Source organism: Caretta caretta, chromosome 18 (genome assembly GCF_965140235.1).
Source record: "Caretta caretta isolate rCarCar2 chromosome 18, rCarCar1.hap1, whole genome shotgun sequence".
Classification (NCBI taxonomy): domain Eukaryota; kingdom Metazoa; phylum Chordata; order Testudines; family Cheloniidae; genus Caretta; species Caretta caretta.
The window spans coordinates 6,139,214-6,154,722 of NC_134223.1; positions in this window are offsets into that span (position 1 = coordinate 6,139,214).

Sequence of the window (15,509 nt, forward strand, 5' to 3'; positions counted from 1 at the left end):
GAGAGGCGACCCAGCGTCGCTTTCCCTGTGGCCCTGGCGAGGGGGGCAGACCCGGTGGTGTGGCTGGTGATGGTGAGCAGACCCTCCCTCTGGCAAGCAGCTTGGACGAAACGCATTGGCACGAGGAGCCTGGCACCGGCACAGCGGGGACGAGGGGGTTTCCCAATGGAGCTGCTGAGCCTGATGGTATCGCTCCCTGTCACCAGGAGCTCCCTCTCTTCCCCGAATCTGCCTCTGGCTGTGGGCACTGGGCTTAGACTTAGGGAGGGGGCTGCGGCTGGCACACCGCATGTCCCAAAGGTGAGGGGTGCCTGGGGTCTGGCTTTGGCAGGTAGGGTGTAAGGGATAATGGCCTGAGAGCAGTGGCTGAGGAGCCATCTCTTGGGTCATGTCAAGCCAGGTTGGACGCCACACCAGAAACTAGAGGAAGCCCTAGGCCCCGGGCATGTGCGCATCCCTTCGCAAAGCCCTCTGCGTGGCCTGGAAATGGAAGTGGAGCCTGTGGCTGCTAGGCCACAGGTTCAGATCCAGCCCCGGTCGTGACCGAAAGTTGTTGGAGTCTAGTGGCTACCGGACAGAGCCCTCAACCCCACGTGCGTTAACTGGCCCCTTTGCTGGCAGCGCCAGGAAGAGATCAAGGAGTGACTGGGCCATAGAGCTTGATCTCCCATCATGCCTCGGGGTGGGGGGGCATACCCACAGAGGAGGGGCAGCAGTGGAAGTTGAGGCCTCTGCTCTCTAGGGCTGGCTGTCTGGCACCTTCCATCTGTGCTAAAATCACACTGAAGTACAAAACTCTCCGGGGACAAGCCCATTGGCACTAAGGCGTGGGGTTTCCACGATGTGCTCACCAGTGCCTCCATGTGGTGAGAAGCAGGATCTGGCCCAGGTTTAGTGCAGTGGGAATGGGATGGCATTTATCCCATTCACAAGGAGAGATGCACACGCTCTCAGGGGCAAACTCGCACAAACACAGCCATCAGAGCACACAGATCTAAGCACCCCATATCCCACAAACAGATGCACAAATACACAGTGAGAAATGCACTCCCTCCTATACATGCAGACAGTCAGAGACATGACTGTTCCCATAGCCTGCTCTGTACCTTGGCTTGGCAGGATTAGATTTGTGTTGGTAAACGTTGATTTCACCATGCACACAAACAATGAGAATATTTCCATCGATCATCAAAATTTACAGAAAGGCAAAGTAAGAAAACTGATGCTTGAGAATTTATTAGGACTTGATTTCAGGATATTTACTTTGTATATTTTGACCTGTGCTGCTGACAATTTGTGTTTTTTAGAGAGACAAGGTGGGTGAGGTAATCCCTTACCGTTCTTACTTACCACGTTCTGTTGGTGAGAGAGACGAGCTTACGCAGAGTTCTTGGTCAGGTTCTCCTGACCGCTCTGATAGTGTGGGACCAACATGGCTACAACGCCACTGCCTGCAATTCGTGTATAATGGTTACAAAGTTGTAACTCTTTGAATATCAATGTCTATTGTCAATAAGTCTGAATTCTGTCGTCGTCCCTCCCCCCCCCGCCATGGTATGACCCCCACATAATTTGCCACAACTATGAAAATTCAAGTTGATTAGGGTTACCATACGTCTGTATTTTCCAGGACCTGTCTGGCTTTTTGGTTCTTAAATCAGTGTCCGGGAGGAATTTTTAAATATCTAAAAACGTCCAGGATTTTGCCATTATTATTTTTCCCCAAAGAAGAGTTGATCATTCAAGAAAGAGAGTGAATGATGATCACTCGAGAGAGTGCCCACTTTTTCCCCCTAGCTCCCAGCGCTTGTGCCACAAAATAGCTGTCTTGCGGGGCTGGGAGGGAAGGGGGAGGAGGGGGAACTTGACGCGCTCAGGGGGAGGAGGCGGGACCAGGGCGGGGATTTGGGGAAGGGCCCAATGGGGCAGGGAGGGGGCAGGGTTGGGGCGGAGACTTTGGGGAAGGAGTTGGGATGGGGATGGGGAAGGGGTGGAGTTGGGGCAGGGCCAGGGATGGGAGGGCAGGAGCAAATCCACCCCCCACCCCCCTGGTGGAGTGTCCTCTTTTTTGAAAGTTCAAATATGGTAATCCTAAAGGAAACTCTTGACATTAGCCTAGGCAGGAAGTGGCCAGAAACCCCGGCTGTAGCCCTGGCAGTGACTCCCCTTGCCCAATGGGTGTCACCTGTGCGGTTATACTTCAGGATAAACCAGCCTGAGGCAATTCCTCGTTTGGGCCTGAGTAAATTGCTAGGGAAATAACGGTGTCTTGTTCCTTTCCTAGCACCAGCTGTGCCACGCCTAGCCAGCCGGCCACGCACCCACCCACGCAGACCCCACCTGAATCATCGTCCGTCTGGGAAGAGAAGCATTGCTGGGTTGGAAGCCTGTTTACTAGAGAAAATGCTCCTTCCCTGGTGTCTTTGGGAGCGAATAGACGTGGGCCCTTTCCAGCATAGTCTTCCCCATGTATCCTTGGGTCACCTCAGGCTGTGGCCCTGATCCAGCAATCGAGGGTTGCAGGGGCCTGGGCTATTAGGTCTGGTTGCAGGATTGGGGCTTTATGTGATCAGCTCCTTGGGGCGAGCCTCACGTCTCTTATAGCTCTGTAAAGCACCAGCCTCACCCAAGGGGTAATGACACAGGACCAGAGTGATGCCAAGAAAGCAGAAACTACTTGCAAGCCCCTTGCTTGGCATTTCTCTGGAACCAGCACCTCCCCTGGTGTAGGGGGCACGCCAGGGTGGAGAGGGGGCATGGTTGGAGCACAGCATGCTCTGGCAAAGTCCAGCTGGCAAATGGTCACTAAGGGACCATAACCAACTGAGACCAGTTAAAACAGGGACCCCTGGCTGCTTTAACCTGCTCTGAGGCAGAGAATCCAGGAGCTGTAACCAGCTTCCTGCTGGTCCCCTCCTGATGCACCTGAGAATCTGCCCTGTAGTGTTTGTCAGAGGTGGAGGCTCTTGCTAAGGTCAGAACCTGTTTTTCACTCTAGCTCTGCTGCATGCAGCTGATTGTGTCCCTCTCTCTAAGGAGTACTATGGGGGCTGTAAGTTTCCAAGGCTCTGGCCCGACCTACCGCAGAATTGATTTATCAGCAAACCTGAGCTTGGCCCTTTCTGAGATCTCTGAGCATGATCCAAAACTAGCCTTTGCCCATCTGTTCCCACTGAAACCCTGCCCTCCTCTCGGAGGCAGGAACCTACCAGCCAGGTGGCCAAGCCAGACCTACACACGCAGTGATGGGACATAGTAGGGGACTTGTGGGCATGGCCCAGGCCCTAACTGCTGGGGCACACGCTGTGGGAAACACTCCCACACTGACCAGGCAATAATAATAGGAACTTTTCTTTGACAGTCATTAATGGGTTAACAGCCTGCACTGGCAGGATTCCCCTTACACAGATGGGGAAACCTGTATCTTGAGCAAGTGACTTCCTCTGGCCCTGTCTCAATGTCTGAGCCAGGAGTAGAACCAGGTGTCCTGCTCTAGCTGCTAGATAACTCTGCCCTCTGTGGCCTTGGGGCCTTGCAAAACTCAGCCTCTTTGCAAGCTTCTCCTGACCCAGCCTCACCAAGGGGAGTGCCCTGAATGCCAGCCAGTCCCTGGATTTCACCAGCAGGGGGTGCTGTTGCACTAAAGAAATGACCCTTGTGGTAAAGGGGTTTGCTGTGACTGTCCTGGCAGCCTCTATTCCCGGGGGGCGACTGCTCAACCCCACTGCTGTCTCATGCCCCCCAGGGGCGAAGGCCAGGCTGGAGAGGAAGAGAACGTGTGTGTTAGTGTTTGAAATGATCAGCCCCAAACACGCTCGTGTCCAGAGCACTAGGATTACGGGCCCTAGTCTGCCCCCCAATAAATTCACTTCTCTGCCATTGTCCGTTGAGAGCATCCTTCCTTTGTGCTGCTGGCTGGTTATTCCTGGGCTTTGTCCTTCAGAAGGTTTAACAGAGTGACGGGAGAAAGGAAAGCGAGATTAGGGCCTCGGGAGTGGATGCCACCCAGTCACAGGGTTCAGATCCCAGCAGTGTCCTCACAGCTTTCCAGGGGAGAGAAACTAAGTCACAGTCTCTACGTAAAAGAATAAATGGACACAAATCAGATGTCAAGAATTATAACATTCATAAACCAGTCGGAGAACACTTCAATCTCTCTGGTCACGCAATCACAGACATGAAAGTCGCTATCTTAAAACAAAAAAACTTCAAATCCAGACTCCAGCGAGAAACTGCTGAATTGGAATTCATTTGCAAATTGGATACTATTAATTTAGGCTTAAATAGAGACTGGGAGTGGCTAAGTCATTATGCAAGGTAGCCTGTTTCCTCTTGTTTTTTCCTACCCCCCCCCCCCCCCAGATGTTCTGGTTTAACTTGGATTTAAACCTGGAGAGTGGTCAGTTTAGATGAGCTATTACCAGCAGGAGAGTGAGTTTGTGTGTGTATGGGGGTGGGGGGGATGTGAGAAAACCTTGATCTATGCAGGAAATAGCCCGACTTGATTATGTAAAGAGTTGTCACTTTGGATGGGCTAGCACCAGCAGGAGAGTGAATTTGTGTGGGGGGGTGGAGGGTGAGAAAACCTGGATTTGTGCTGGAAATGGCCCACCTGTTGATCACTTTAGATAAGCTATTACCAGCAGGACAGTGGGGTGGGAGGAGGTATTGTTTCATGATTTCTGTGTGTATATAAAGTCTGCTGCAGTTTCCACGGTAAACATCTGATGAAGTGAGCTGTGGCTCACGAAAGCTCATGCTCAAATAAATTGGTTAGTCTCTAAGGTGCCACAAGTACTCCTTTTCTTTTTGCGAATACAGACTAACACGGCTGTTCCTCTGAAACCTGTCATTATGCAAGGCACTGCATTTAGCCGTATGGAGTGGAAATCTATCAACTGCATGAAGAAACTTGTACAGATACAGACAGACATCATCTTCCTTTCCAAATGCAAACAGATGGACATCGTACCAAAAGGACTGAAGGTCAAAAATCCATTACAATCTACATACCACACAGACTATGCTGACAGCTTGTGCCTCACGCTCTCAAAGAAACTGCGGAATCACCTGATCAAGATCCTCTACAGCAAACAGGGAAAGATTAAGAATGAGCTCTCAAAAATGGATACTCTCATAAAGAACCAACCTTCCACACAAACTTCCTCGTGGCTGGATTTTACTAAAACTAGACAAGCCATTTACAACGCACACTTTGCTTCTCTACAAAAGAAAAAAGACACTAAACTTTCTAAACTACTACATGCTACAAGGGGCCACAGCAATGGTTCCCTCACCCCACCTAGCAATATTGTTAACCTATCCAACTATGCTCTCAGCCCAGCAGAAGCAGCTGTTCTATCTCGGGGCCTCTCCTTCTGCCCCTCCACCCCCACGAACATGATACAGTTCTGTGGTGACCTAGAATCCTATTTTCGACGTCTCCGTCTCAAGGAATATTTCCAAAATACCTCTGAACAACATACTAATCCACAGAGGTCTCCCTGCCAACACTACAGAAAGAGGGATTCTAGATGGACTCCTCCTGAAGGTCGAAACAGCAGACTGGACTTCTACATAGAGTGCTTCCGCCGTCGTGCACGGGCTGAAATTGTGGAAAAGCAGCATCACTTGCCCCATAACCTCAGCCATGCGGAACGCAATGCCATCCACAGCCTCAGAAACAACTCTGACATCATAATCAAAAAGGCTGACAAAGGAGGTGCTGTTGTCATCATGAATAGGTCGGAATATGAACAAGAGGCTGCTCGGCAGCTCTCCAACACGAGTTTCTACAAGCCATTACCCTATGATCCCACTGAGAGTTACCAAAAGCAACTACAGCATTTGCTCAAGAAACTTCCTGAAAAAGCACAAGATCAAATCCGCACAGACACACCCCTGGAACCCCGACCTGGGATATTCTATCTACTACCCAAGATCCATAAACCTGGAAATCCTGGGCGCCCCATCATCTCAGGCATTGGCACCCTGACAGCAGGATTGTCTGGCTATGTAGACTCCCTCCTCAGGCCCTACGCTACCAGCACTCCCAGCTACCTTCGAGACACCACTGACTTCCTGAGGAAACTTCAATCCATCGGTGATCTTCCTGATAACACCATCCTGGCTACTATGGATGTAGAAGCCCTCTACACCAACATTCCACACAAAGATGGACTACAGGCCGTCAAGAACACTATCCCCGATAATGTCACGGCTAACCTGGTGGCTGAACTTTGTGACTTTGTCCTTACCCATAACTATTTCACATTTGGGGACAATGTATACCTTCAGATCAGCGGCACTGCTATGGGTACCCGCATGGCCCCACAGTATGCCAACATTTTTATGGCTGATTTAGAACAACGCTTCCTCAGCTCTCATCCCCTAAAGCCCCTACTCTACTTGCGCTATATTGATGACATCTTCATCATCTGGACCCATGGAAAAGAAGCCCTTGAGGAATTCCACCATGATTTCAACAATTTCCATCCCACCACCAACCTCAGCCTGGTCCAGTCCACACAAGAGATCCACTTCCTGGACACTACAATGCTAATAAACAATGGCCACATAAACACCACCCTATACCGGAAACCTACTGACCGCTATTCCTACCTGCATGCCTCCAGCTTTCACCCTGACCACACCACACGATCCATCGTCTACAGCCAAGCTCTGCGATACAACCGCATTTGCTCCAACCCCTCAGACAGAGACAAACACCTACAAGATCTCTGTCAAGCTTTCTTACAACTACAATACCCACCTGCAGAAGTAAAGAAACAGATTGATAGAGCCAGAAGAGTTCCCAGAAGTTACCTACTACAGGACAGGCCTAACAAAGAAAATAACAGAACGCCACTAGCGGTCACCTTCAGCCCCCAACTAAAACCCCTCCAACGCATTATTAAGGATCTACAACCTATCCTAAAGGATGACCCAACACTCTCACAAGTCTTGGGAGACAGGCCAGTCCTTGCCTACAGACAGCCCCGCAACCTGAAGCAAATACTCACCAACAACCACATACCACACAACAGAACCACTAACCCAGGAACTTATCCTTGCAACAAAGCCCGTTGCCAATTGTGCCCACATATCTATTCAGGGGACACCATCACAGGGCCTAATAACATCAGCCACACTATCAGAGGCTCGTTCACCTGCACATCCACCAATGTGATATATGCCATCATGTGCCAGCAATGCCCCTCTGCCATGTACATTGGTCAAACTGGACAGTCTCTACGTAAAAGAATAAATGGACACAAATCAGATGTCAAGAATTATAACATTCATAAACCAGTCGGAGAACACTTCAATCTCTCTGGTCACGCAATCACAGACATGAAAGTCGCTATCTTAAAACAAAAAAACTTCAAATCCAGACTCCAGCGAGAAACTGCTGAATTGGAATTCATTTGCAAATTGGATACTATTAATTTAGGCTTAAATAGAGACTGGGAGTGGCTAAGTCATTATGCAAGGTAGCCTGTTTCCTCTTGTTTTTTCCTACCCCCCCCCCCCCAGATGTTCTGGTTTAACTTGGATTTAAACCTGGAGAGTGGTCAGTTTAGATGAGCTATTACCAGCAGGAGAGTGAGTTTGTGTGTGTATGGGGGTGGGGGGGATGTGAGAAAACCTTGATCTATGCAGGAAATAGCCCGACTTGATTATGTAAAGAGTTGTCACTTTGGATGGGCTAGCACCAGCAGGAGAGTGAATTTGTGTGGGGGGGTGGAGGGTGAGAAAACCTGGATTTGTGCTGGAAATGGCCCACCTGTTGATCACTTTAGATAAGCTATTACCAGCAGGACAGTGGGGTGGGAGGAGGTATTGTTTCATGATTTCTGTGTGTATATAAAGTCTGCTGCAGTTTCCACGGTAAACATCTGATGAAGTGAGCTGTGGCTCACGAAAGCTCATGCTCAAATAAATTGGTTAGTCTCTAAGGTGCCACAAGTACTCCTTTTCTTTTTGCGAATACAGACTAACACGGCTGTTCCTCTGAAATAAGTCACAGACAGTTTCTGTTCTGCAGCAGAGCTGTGCAAATAGCTGATTTTTTTGGTTTGCTGGCAAATCCAGAGCATCAGAGAGGGGTGAGAAATAGTTTCGGGTTGCCCCTCAAATGGCATTTTTTGGCTAATCAGAAAGTCCCCATCTGTCCTAAGGTGATACCATTTCACGGCTTGGGTTGAGGCTTATTTCATTAGCATTTGTATAGTCCTTTGCAGTTGCATTGTAGACTGGTGCGGGTGCAAAGTTGTACCAGCTGAGCTAAAGGTGAGATTTTTATAATTGGTGCAGCTTTGTAGGTGGATTCTCTTATCACATTAGCTTGCACTAGGAGATTTATTGAGGAAAAGCGGTTTTAAACCAGTAAGAGTTTGCACCCAAACGTTGCACTGGATTAACTAAACTAGTTTAAATGAAACAAGTGCATCTGCTCTGTTGCTTAATTTTAGCAGCCTTTTTGAGCCCATTGCCATAGCGTTGAAGTGCTAATGATCCTCTGCTAGAAGGCACTGTGGGAATGCCACATAGAGTGCAACACACAGAGCTGTAAAACTCCTGCGGAATGTGGAAGCCCACGGCTGGTGGTAGGGGGGCTTAGCCAGATTTACTGATGTGCAAAATTCTCCGCTCCCCCTCTTTGACTAGAAGAGGTGCCAAAGTCACATTAACAGCAGAAGAGCAAACGCTAAGGATCACTGTGTCCCAGTTCTGGCCTTGCTATTTGATTAATGATGGGATTTGATTTTGTTTTAAGCCATTTCAGGTCTGATTTTAATTGGCATGGTCTCTGTCTGACCCTGGCTGGGAGGCTGGGCCAACTAGGGGTGGGTCCCAAGGAAGACAATTCAGCTGCTCTTTCTTTTCCTGTTGGGTGGAATATCCCCCCATGCGTTGCCTTCCCCCCATTACCCTAAGCTTTACCCTGTCTTGACTCAAGAGACTCAGGCCTGGGACTCTGCTTCTGCCCCGCTCATGCTAGGCCTGAAACCAGAGATGGGTCCAAGCCAACATCTCAAACCCAAACAACTCCGATTCCAGGTTCCAAACTGCTGCAACATGGGCCTAAAACCCATTCAGAAATGGGAGCCTTTGGGTGGCATTTTCAATGGTGCCTAAGGGAGTTGGGCACCCAGATCCCATTGAATGCCAGTGGGAGCTGGGCATCTGACTCCTTAAGGTGCTTCTGAAACCCCCATCCTAGGGTTGGACTGTGATACACCTTAGTCCATTGATGTCAGTAGGGCTATCTGTGTGCTAAGATACTATTAACCAAGGCAGGGTCTGCTCTCCTCCAGAGCAGCTGCCCAGGGCCCCGTTGGTGGTCAGTGTGTTCTAGGTATAAACCATGGTGCACGTGTGACCAATCCCCACCTGGGTCAGCAGCTGGGCCTCAACCCTGGGATCATTACCACAGACCTCTCCTGTTTGAGCTACAGGAGTAACTCCATTAACCAGCTGCAGTAGTAAGCTGTTATCTTCCAGTAGCCCAGACACTAAACTGGAATGTAATGCACATGGTGCCGGTATGTTACACAGCCATGTTAAAAGAAAGATGGAAGAGGGACCAGGAATCTGGTGGTGGGAGGGACTTTGGGAGTATCATCTCCCTCCTGCAAACCACAGTGTTGGAGGAAAGACTACAGGCGGAAGGCTCCGGGGCAGGCTAGATGGAGTCTAGTGAATCCAAGCAAGAGGAGCTTGCAGTGATTGCAGACAGGGTGGATCTGTGCACTGCTGGTGCTGGTATGTGTCCAGGGGTGGCTGTGTAAGGGCAGAGAGTGCTTGGTTCAGGGAGGGCTGGCTAATAGGGTAATTACACCGTCTGGGCCCAGCGAGATGTAAACAGGGATGCTATTAACTGGATCGGGTTGCAACATCAAAGCCTGGAGATGGGCCTTGTGAGCTGATCCTTGGTGAGGAATGTGAGCAATGCTGACAGGGCTCTTTGGAAAAGGGGAGGACAATGGCAGCTGGATAGTGGCCCACAGAAAAGGAGCCCAGCGTCACTGACCCTTATGCAGCAGCCAGGACATGGTGCAGATTTTTGTGCTAGCACACAAGTGCGAATGCCGCTGGAAGGGGAGAGGAGGACAGCGAATGGGGTGGAGTGGAAGGGGGGCTGCAGGGTGGGACCGAGGGGCGCCAGCAGAGCTGTGAGCGGCAGGGGGCCATGGGGCGGGATCGAGGGGCGCTGGCAGGGCTGCGAGAGCCAGGAGGCTGCGGGGCAGGACTGAGGGGCACTGGCAGGGCTGTGTGGGTGAGGATGGCAGGGCTGGAATGACAGGTATCCTGCAGGCCAGGGCAGGGTCTGTGAGTCCGCAGCTCAGTCCCCTCTGGGCTAGGAAAAGATTCTGGGAAACAAAGCTGAGCAGATGCCCAGGCCTGGCCTGGCTGTAGCATCTGGAGAGCAGCTCAGTGTCTTGGGTCTTTCCTAGCCTGGCTTCTCCCTCCCCAGCCTCGCTCTTTGCTGGAGCACTCTGACCCTTTGCCCTTTTCGTCTTTTGAAAGAGCAGCTTCGAAGGTCAGGCCTCTGGCTGGAGCGCTGCCCCCCTGCCCCCCCCCCCCCAACACACACCTCCCAGTCTGCAGCGGGAACATGGCTCTAATCTGCAGCGAGCAACAAAGCCTGCCCTGCCGTGCCGTGCCGTGCCGTGGGGACTCTGAACTCCAGCTGGTCTGCGGGCAGGGGGGTGGGTAGACCTCTCAGCAAGGTCTAGGGGCCTCAGTGCTGACCCATATCCCCCCTGCTACTCCGGTCTGGGGACCCCACCGCGCCAGCCCTGCCCCTGCCCCTGCCCCTCAGTGCTGACCCATATCCCCCCTGTGACTCCGGTCTGGGGACCCCACCACGCCAGCCCTACCCCTGCCCCTCCCTGCTGACCCATATCCCCCCTGTGACTCCGGTCTGGGGACCCCACCGCGCCAGCCCTGCCCCTGCCCCTCAGTGCTGACCCACAGCCCCGGCTGTTCAGGAGATGCCCGTCCCCCGCATGCTAGCGGTGCCATGCGGTATGGTGATTCGGAGCCAGGCAGGCGCAGCAGCAGCCACCCGCTCTCCTGCAGCGGTTGGGAAGCAAGCGTAGGGGTGCAGAGAGTTCCTCTGCGGGGCCCACTGCTGCCGGCTCAGTGGTTCAGGCCAGGGCAGCCTGGTGCTCTGCGGGGCTTCCTAGCTGCCCAGCTGAGCACCTTTACCTCCCACGGGAAGCCAGCCCCACCGCTGGGAACTCCTTTGCTTGCAGGTGCTGCCATGGGAAGGTCTGTCTGTCCTGGTGCCCAGGGTGAGTGGAACCTTAGGCCAGATCTCCCTCCCGCCCCCCAACGCTTTGTCCTGAGAGTCTGAGCTGAGGCTGTGACACTCATTGCACGAGTGTTTTGTGTAGACTCTGGTGTTTGTTAGCAAAGGAACAGCAACGGCCCCACCCCTGAGTAGGAACCCCCTCCAGATGTTGAGAACATTCCCTTCCAGAGCCAAACGCTGTCCCCTGGGCTCCTCTCTCGTGGGGGCCAGGTTCACTCTGAGCTGGGCCCCTTGGCCTTCCTGGAGCTGAAGCAACAGGCAAACTGCCTCCACACCCTTTGCCTTGGAGCGTGCCCATCTCGCAGTGCGCCGGAATGCAGCGTGCATGCTCCCGGGCCCAGAATTCTTATCATACTTCGCAATTAGCATGTCACCGTCCTGGGTGAGCCAGTGATCGCTTAAATTAGCCAGCTGGAAAACAACATAGGTACATTTCAGGGGCAGCTGGGGATGGGGGGGCGGGGAGGGAAAGCGCTCTGTTAATGGGTCACAATGATACTGGGGATCATGGGTAGTACAAAGAGAGAATGTCCCACACCCCCCACTGATTAGCTGGGGAGAATCCCCCAGTTTTCATAGGTAGAACCCATGTGGCCAGCCTGGCTTTCATGCAGACCAGACAGCATTTGTGTCACTCACATCACCTTAGGGTGGTTCGTGTGACAACACACAAGGTATGTATGTGGCTCTTACACTCTTAGTGTGGCTAACATAAGTGTCTGATGGGGACTGTATGTTGCTTGTATGGCCTTAGCATGACTCCTAGACTCACATGGGTTTCACATGACAAGGTCATGCTTCTATAGAGCAGTGGTTCTCAACCAGGGGCCCAGGGCCTCTTGGGGGGCTGTGGGTAGGTTTCATGGGGTCTGTCAAGCAGGGCCAGCATTAGACTTGCTAGGACCCAAGGCAGAAAGCCAAAGCCCCACTGCATGGGGCTGAAGCCCAGGGCTTGGAGCCCCACCACCTGGGCCTGAAGCCGAAGCTTGAGCAACACAGCTTTTGTGGGGGGGCCCTGTGGTGTGGGGCCCCCGGGCAATTGTCCTGCTTGCTACCCTCTAACGCTGGCCCTCGCTTTTATATGTAGAAAACCAGTTGTTGTGGCACAGGTGGGCCGGGGAGCAGGAGCGGCAGAAGCGCTCTGAAAGTGGGGGGCCACAGGAGCCCAAACCGTGGCCCTGCCCCTCCCCACACCACCCATTTCCCCCATGATACCACCGCTTATCCCCAAGCCCCCGCACCTCCTCTTTCCCTGAGGCCTTGCTCCACCTCTTCCCCCCCCAAGACTCCACCCCTGGCTGGTTCACTTTTGTAACATGCCCACCATCCAAGTATTCTACAGGACAATATAATTGGGGTGTGTGTGTGTAGCTGGTTGTTGAGGCATACATAGGACAGGGCATCAATGAGTATATAACTCATTTTGTCTGTTCATTCTCAAAATATCCTGAAACACTTGGCTTGATTCCTTTTTCTCATCTACAGTTCACTGCAGCTAATTCAAGGGAGGTGGGGTGCATGTGTTTGTTTTGCAACAACAAGGAAGGGATTAGAGGCTGCTTAGCACAGGAGTGACACTTCTCAGCCAGCTACAAGGAAGGATGTGTCATGGTCGCTGAGTTTTTGTTCCTGAGAGATCCCCAGCAGGGTGGCTGCTTCCCAGGGGTAGCTGAGGGCTGAGCTACAGACAGACTTGCAGGGCTTGATCAATCAGGTCCCTAAAACCCATTCTTGCGGTGCAGGTTTGGACGGGGATACACTTATTTTGCAGTCAAAGGATACATCTACACTGAGCCTGGGTCAGCTGACATGGGCCAGTCGCGGGCATTTCACGGCAGTGTAGACGTCCCCGCGGTGGCTGAAGTCAAGTCAGCTAAAGAAACCTGTCAAGGTTCCTTCCCCACTCTGAACTCTAGGGTACAGATGTGAGGACCCGCATGAAAGACCCTCTAAGCTTATTTTTACTAGCTTAGGTTAAAAACTTTCCCAAAGCACAAACTTTGCCTTGTTCTTGAACAGTATGCTGCCACCACCAAGTGATTTAGACAAAGAACAGGGAAAGGACCACTTGGAGTCCCTATTTCCCCAAAATATCCCCCCAAACCCTTACACCCCCTTTCCTGGGGAGGCTTGAGAATAAAGAAGATGAGCACAAACCAGCCTTGGATTTTTAAGACTCAAAAAACCCGATCAGATTCTTAAAAAACAGAACTTTATTAGAAGAACAAAACAAAGATAAAAGAAACACTCTGTAAGATTAGAATGGAAGGTAATCTCACAGGCCGTCAAATTCAAAAAACAGAGAATCCCTCTAGGCAAAACCTTAAGTTACAAAAAGACACAAAAAAAGGAATACACATTCCCTCCAAGACAGCGAATTTACAAGCCAAAACAAAGAAAACCTAATGCATTTTCTAGCTAGATTACTTACTAACTTTACAGGAGTTGGAGGGCTTGCATCCTTGATCTGTTCCCAGCAAAGGTATCACACAGACAGACAAAAGCCTTCCCCCCCCCCCCCCCATCCAGATTTGAAAGTATCTTGTCCCCTCATTGGTCATTTTGGGTCAGGTGCCAGCGAGGTTACCTTAGCTTCTTGACCCTTTACAGGTGAAAGGGTTTTGCCTCTGGCCAGGAGGGATTTTATAGCACTGTATACAGAAAGGTGGTTACCCTCCCTTTATATTTATGACAAAACCGATTTAGCTGACTTGACTTACAGCTCGACTTTAGTGGGACTTGGCGCCTCTGTGCCGCTAATGCAACCGCTCGGTGCTGCGGGAGCGTTATTTCGCAGCGTGCTCTCACTGGAGCGGGGCTAACTGGAGAGGAGTTATTTTGAGTGTAGATATACCTGGCGTTATAAGGTGTGTGGGGCTGAGGTCTGGTCTACACTGGGAATTAGGTCGGTATAACTGTGTCTCTCGGGGGCGGGCGTGTGTGAAAAACCTAACTCCCAGTGTAAACAGCACTGGATCGCTGGGAAAATTCTCCTGTCAGCCTCGCTACTGCCGCAGCGTTTGGAGTGCAGACAAGACCCACTGTGTGTGTGTGACAACACGTGTGTCTGTGTGGTGCAGCTGCGAAGATGAGTGTGTCAGTACAACACAAAACGAGAGGGGGAGCGGCCACCCGGCTGGTTTGGGGCCCGACTGAGATGGTGGCACTGGTCTTTCCCCTGCAGGTGGAGATGCTCCTCAAAACGAGAGACAGCCCCACCCGCTGCAGGGGACAGAGTTAGAGGGAGGGGTTCACCCCAGAGCTGGGCTGAGCCAGCGCAAACAGCTGAGTGCAACTGACTGAACGGTTTAGATTTGTTTGCTGTGTTGTTATAGCCACGGGGGTCCCCGGAGATTAGAGAGACAAGGTGGGGGAAGTCATCTCTTTTATTGGACCCGCTTCTGTTGGGGAGACAGACCAGCTTCTGAGCCACAGAGAGCTCTTCTGAACTGCTTTTGCTAAGCGATCATCCCACCCTTTGCATTTCTCTGGGACGCTCGGAGTTCCTTTCCCACACCTGAAGCCAAGCTCCATGGAGCTTGAAAGCTCGTCTCTCTCACCAGAAGTGGGTCCGATGTAGGCTCACCCACCTTGACGTTTCTGGAGCGAACGCACCTCTGCAGGAAGGTGCTGGATTCACACCTACAGCCCGGTGGAGGGCCCAAGATCAGGCCCAGCAAGGCAGCGTCACCCGCGTTGCCCTGTAAATGGGGTGCAATGCTGCCCTGTGGGAAAGGCCTCCCGGGGCTTGCAGAGGGTCTGGGGAGGGGGATCAGCCTCTAGATTCATTTCACACAGGAGCCACTGAACCGTGATTAGAAAATGGCCTTGCTGGGCTGCCGTGTGCCAGCAAGCATGGGCTGTGAGCCCCACTTCCAAAGCCTGGTGGCAGCAAATCAGCTCCAGACAAATGGAAACGCTTCGGACCAGCGAGAAAGCAAGTTCTGCTCTCCTGCTGTCGAGGGGATTATAGACCCCTCGCTGAGCGCCACACAGAGCAGCAAACGCACCTCAGCAGCTCCCTGCCGGGGTGTACGTGCTTCCCAGTCTGCCCAGGACAGGGCGACATGGGGCCTGCGCCACCAGACAGTTGCTTTTCAGTTCAATTTCTCTTGTTTTCTCTCCGGCCCTGGCATGGCGCTCTTGCAAGGACGTGGCTTAGTCTGTGGAATCATCTGAGTCCGGG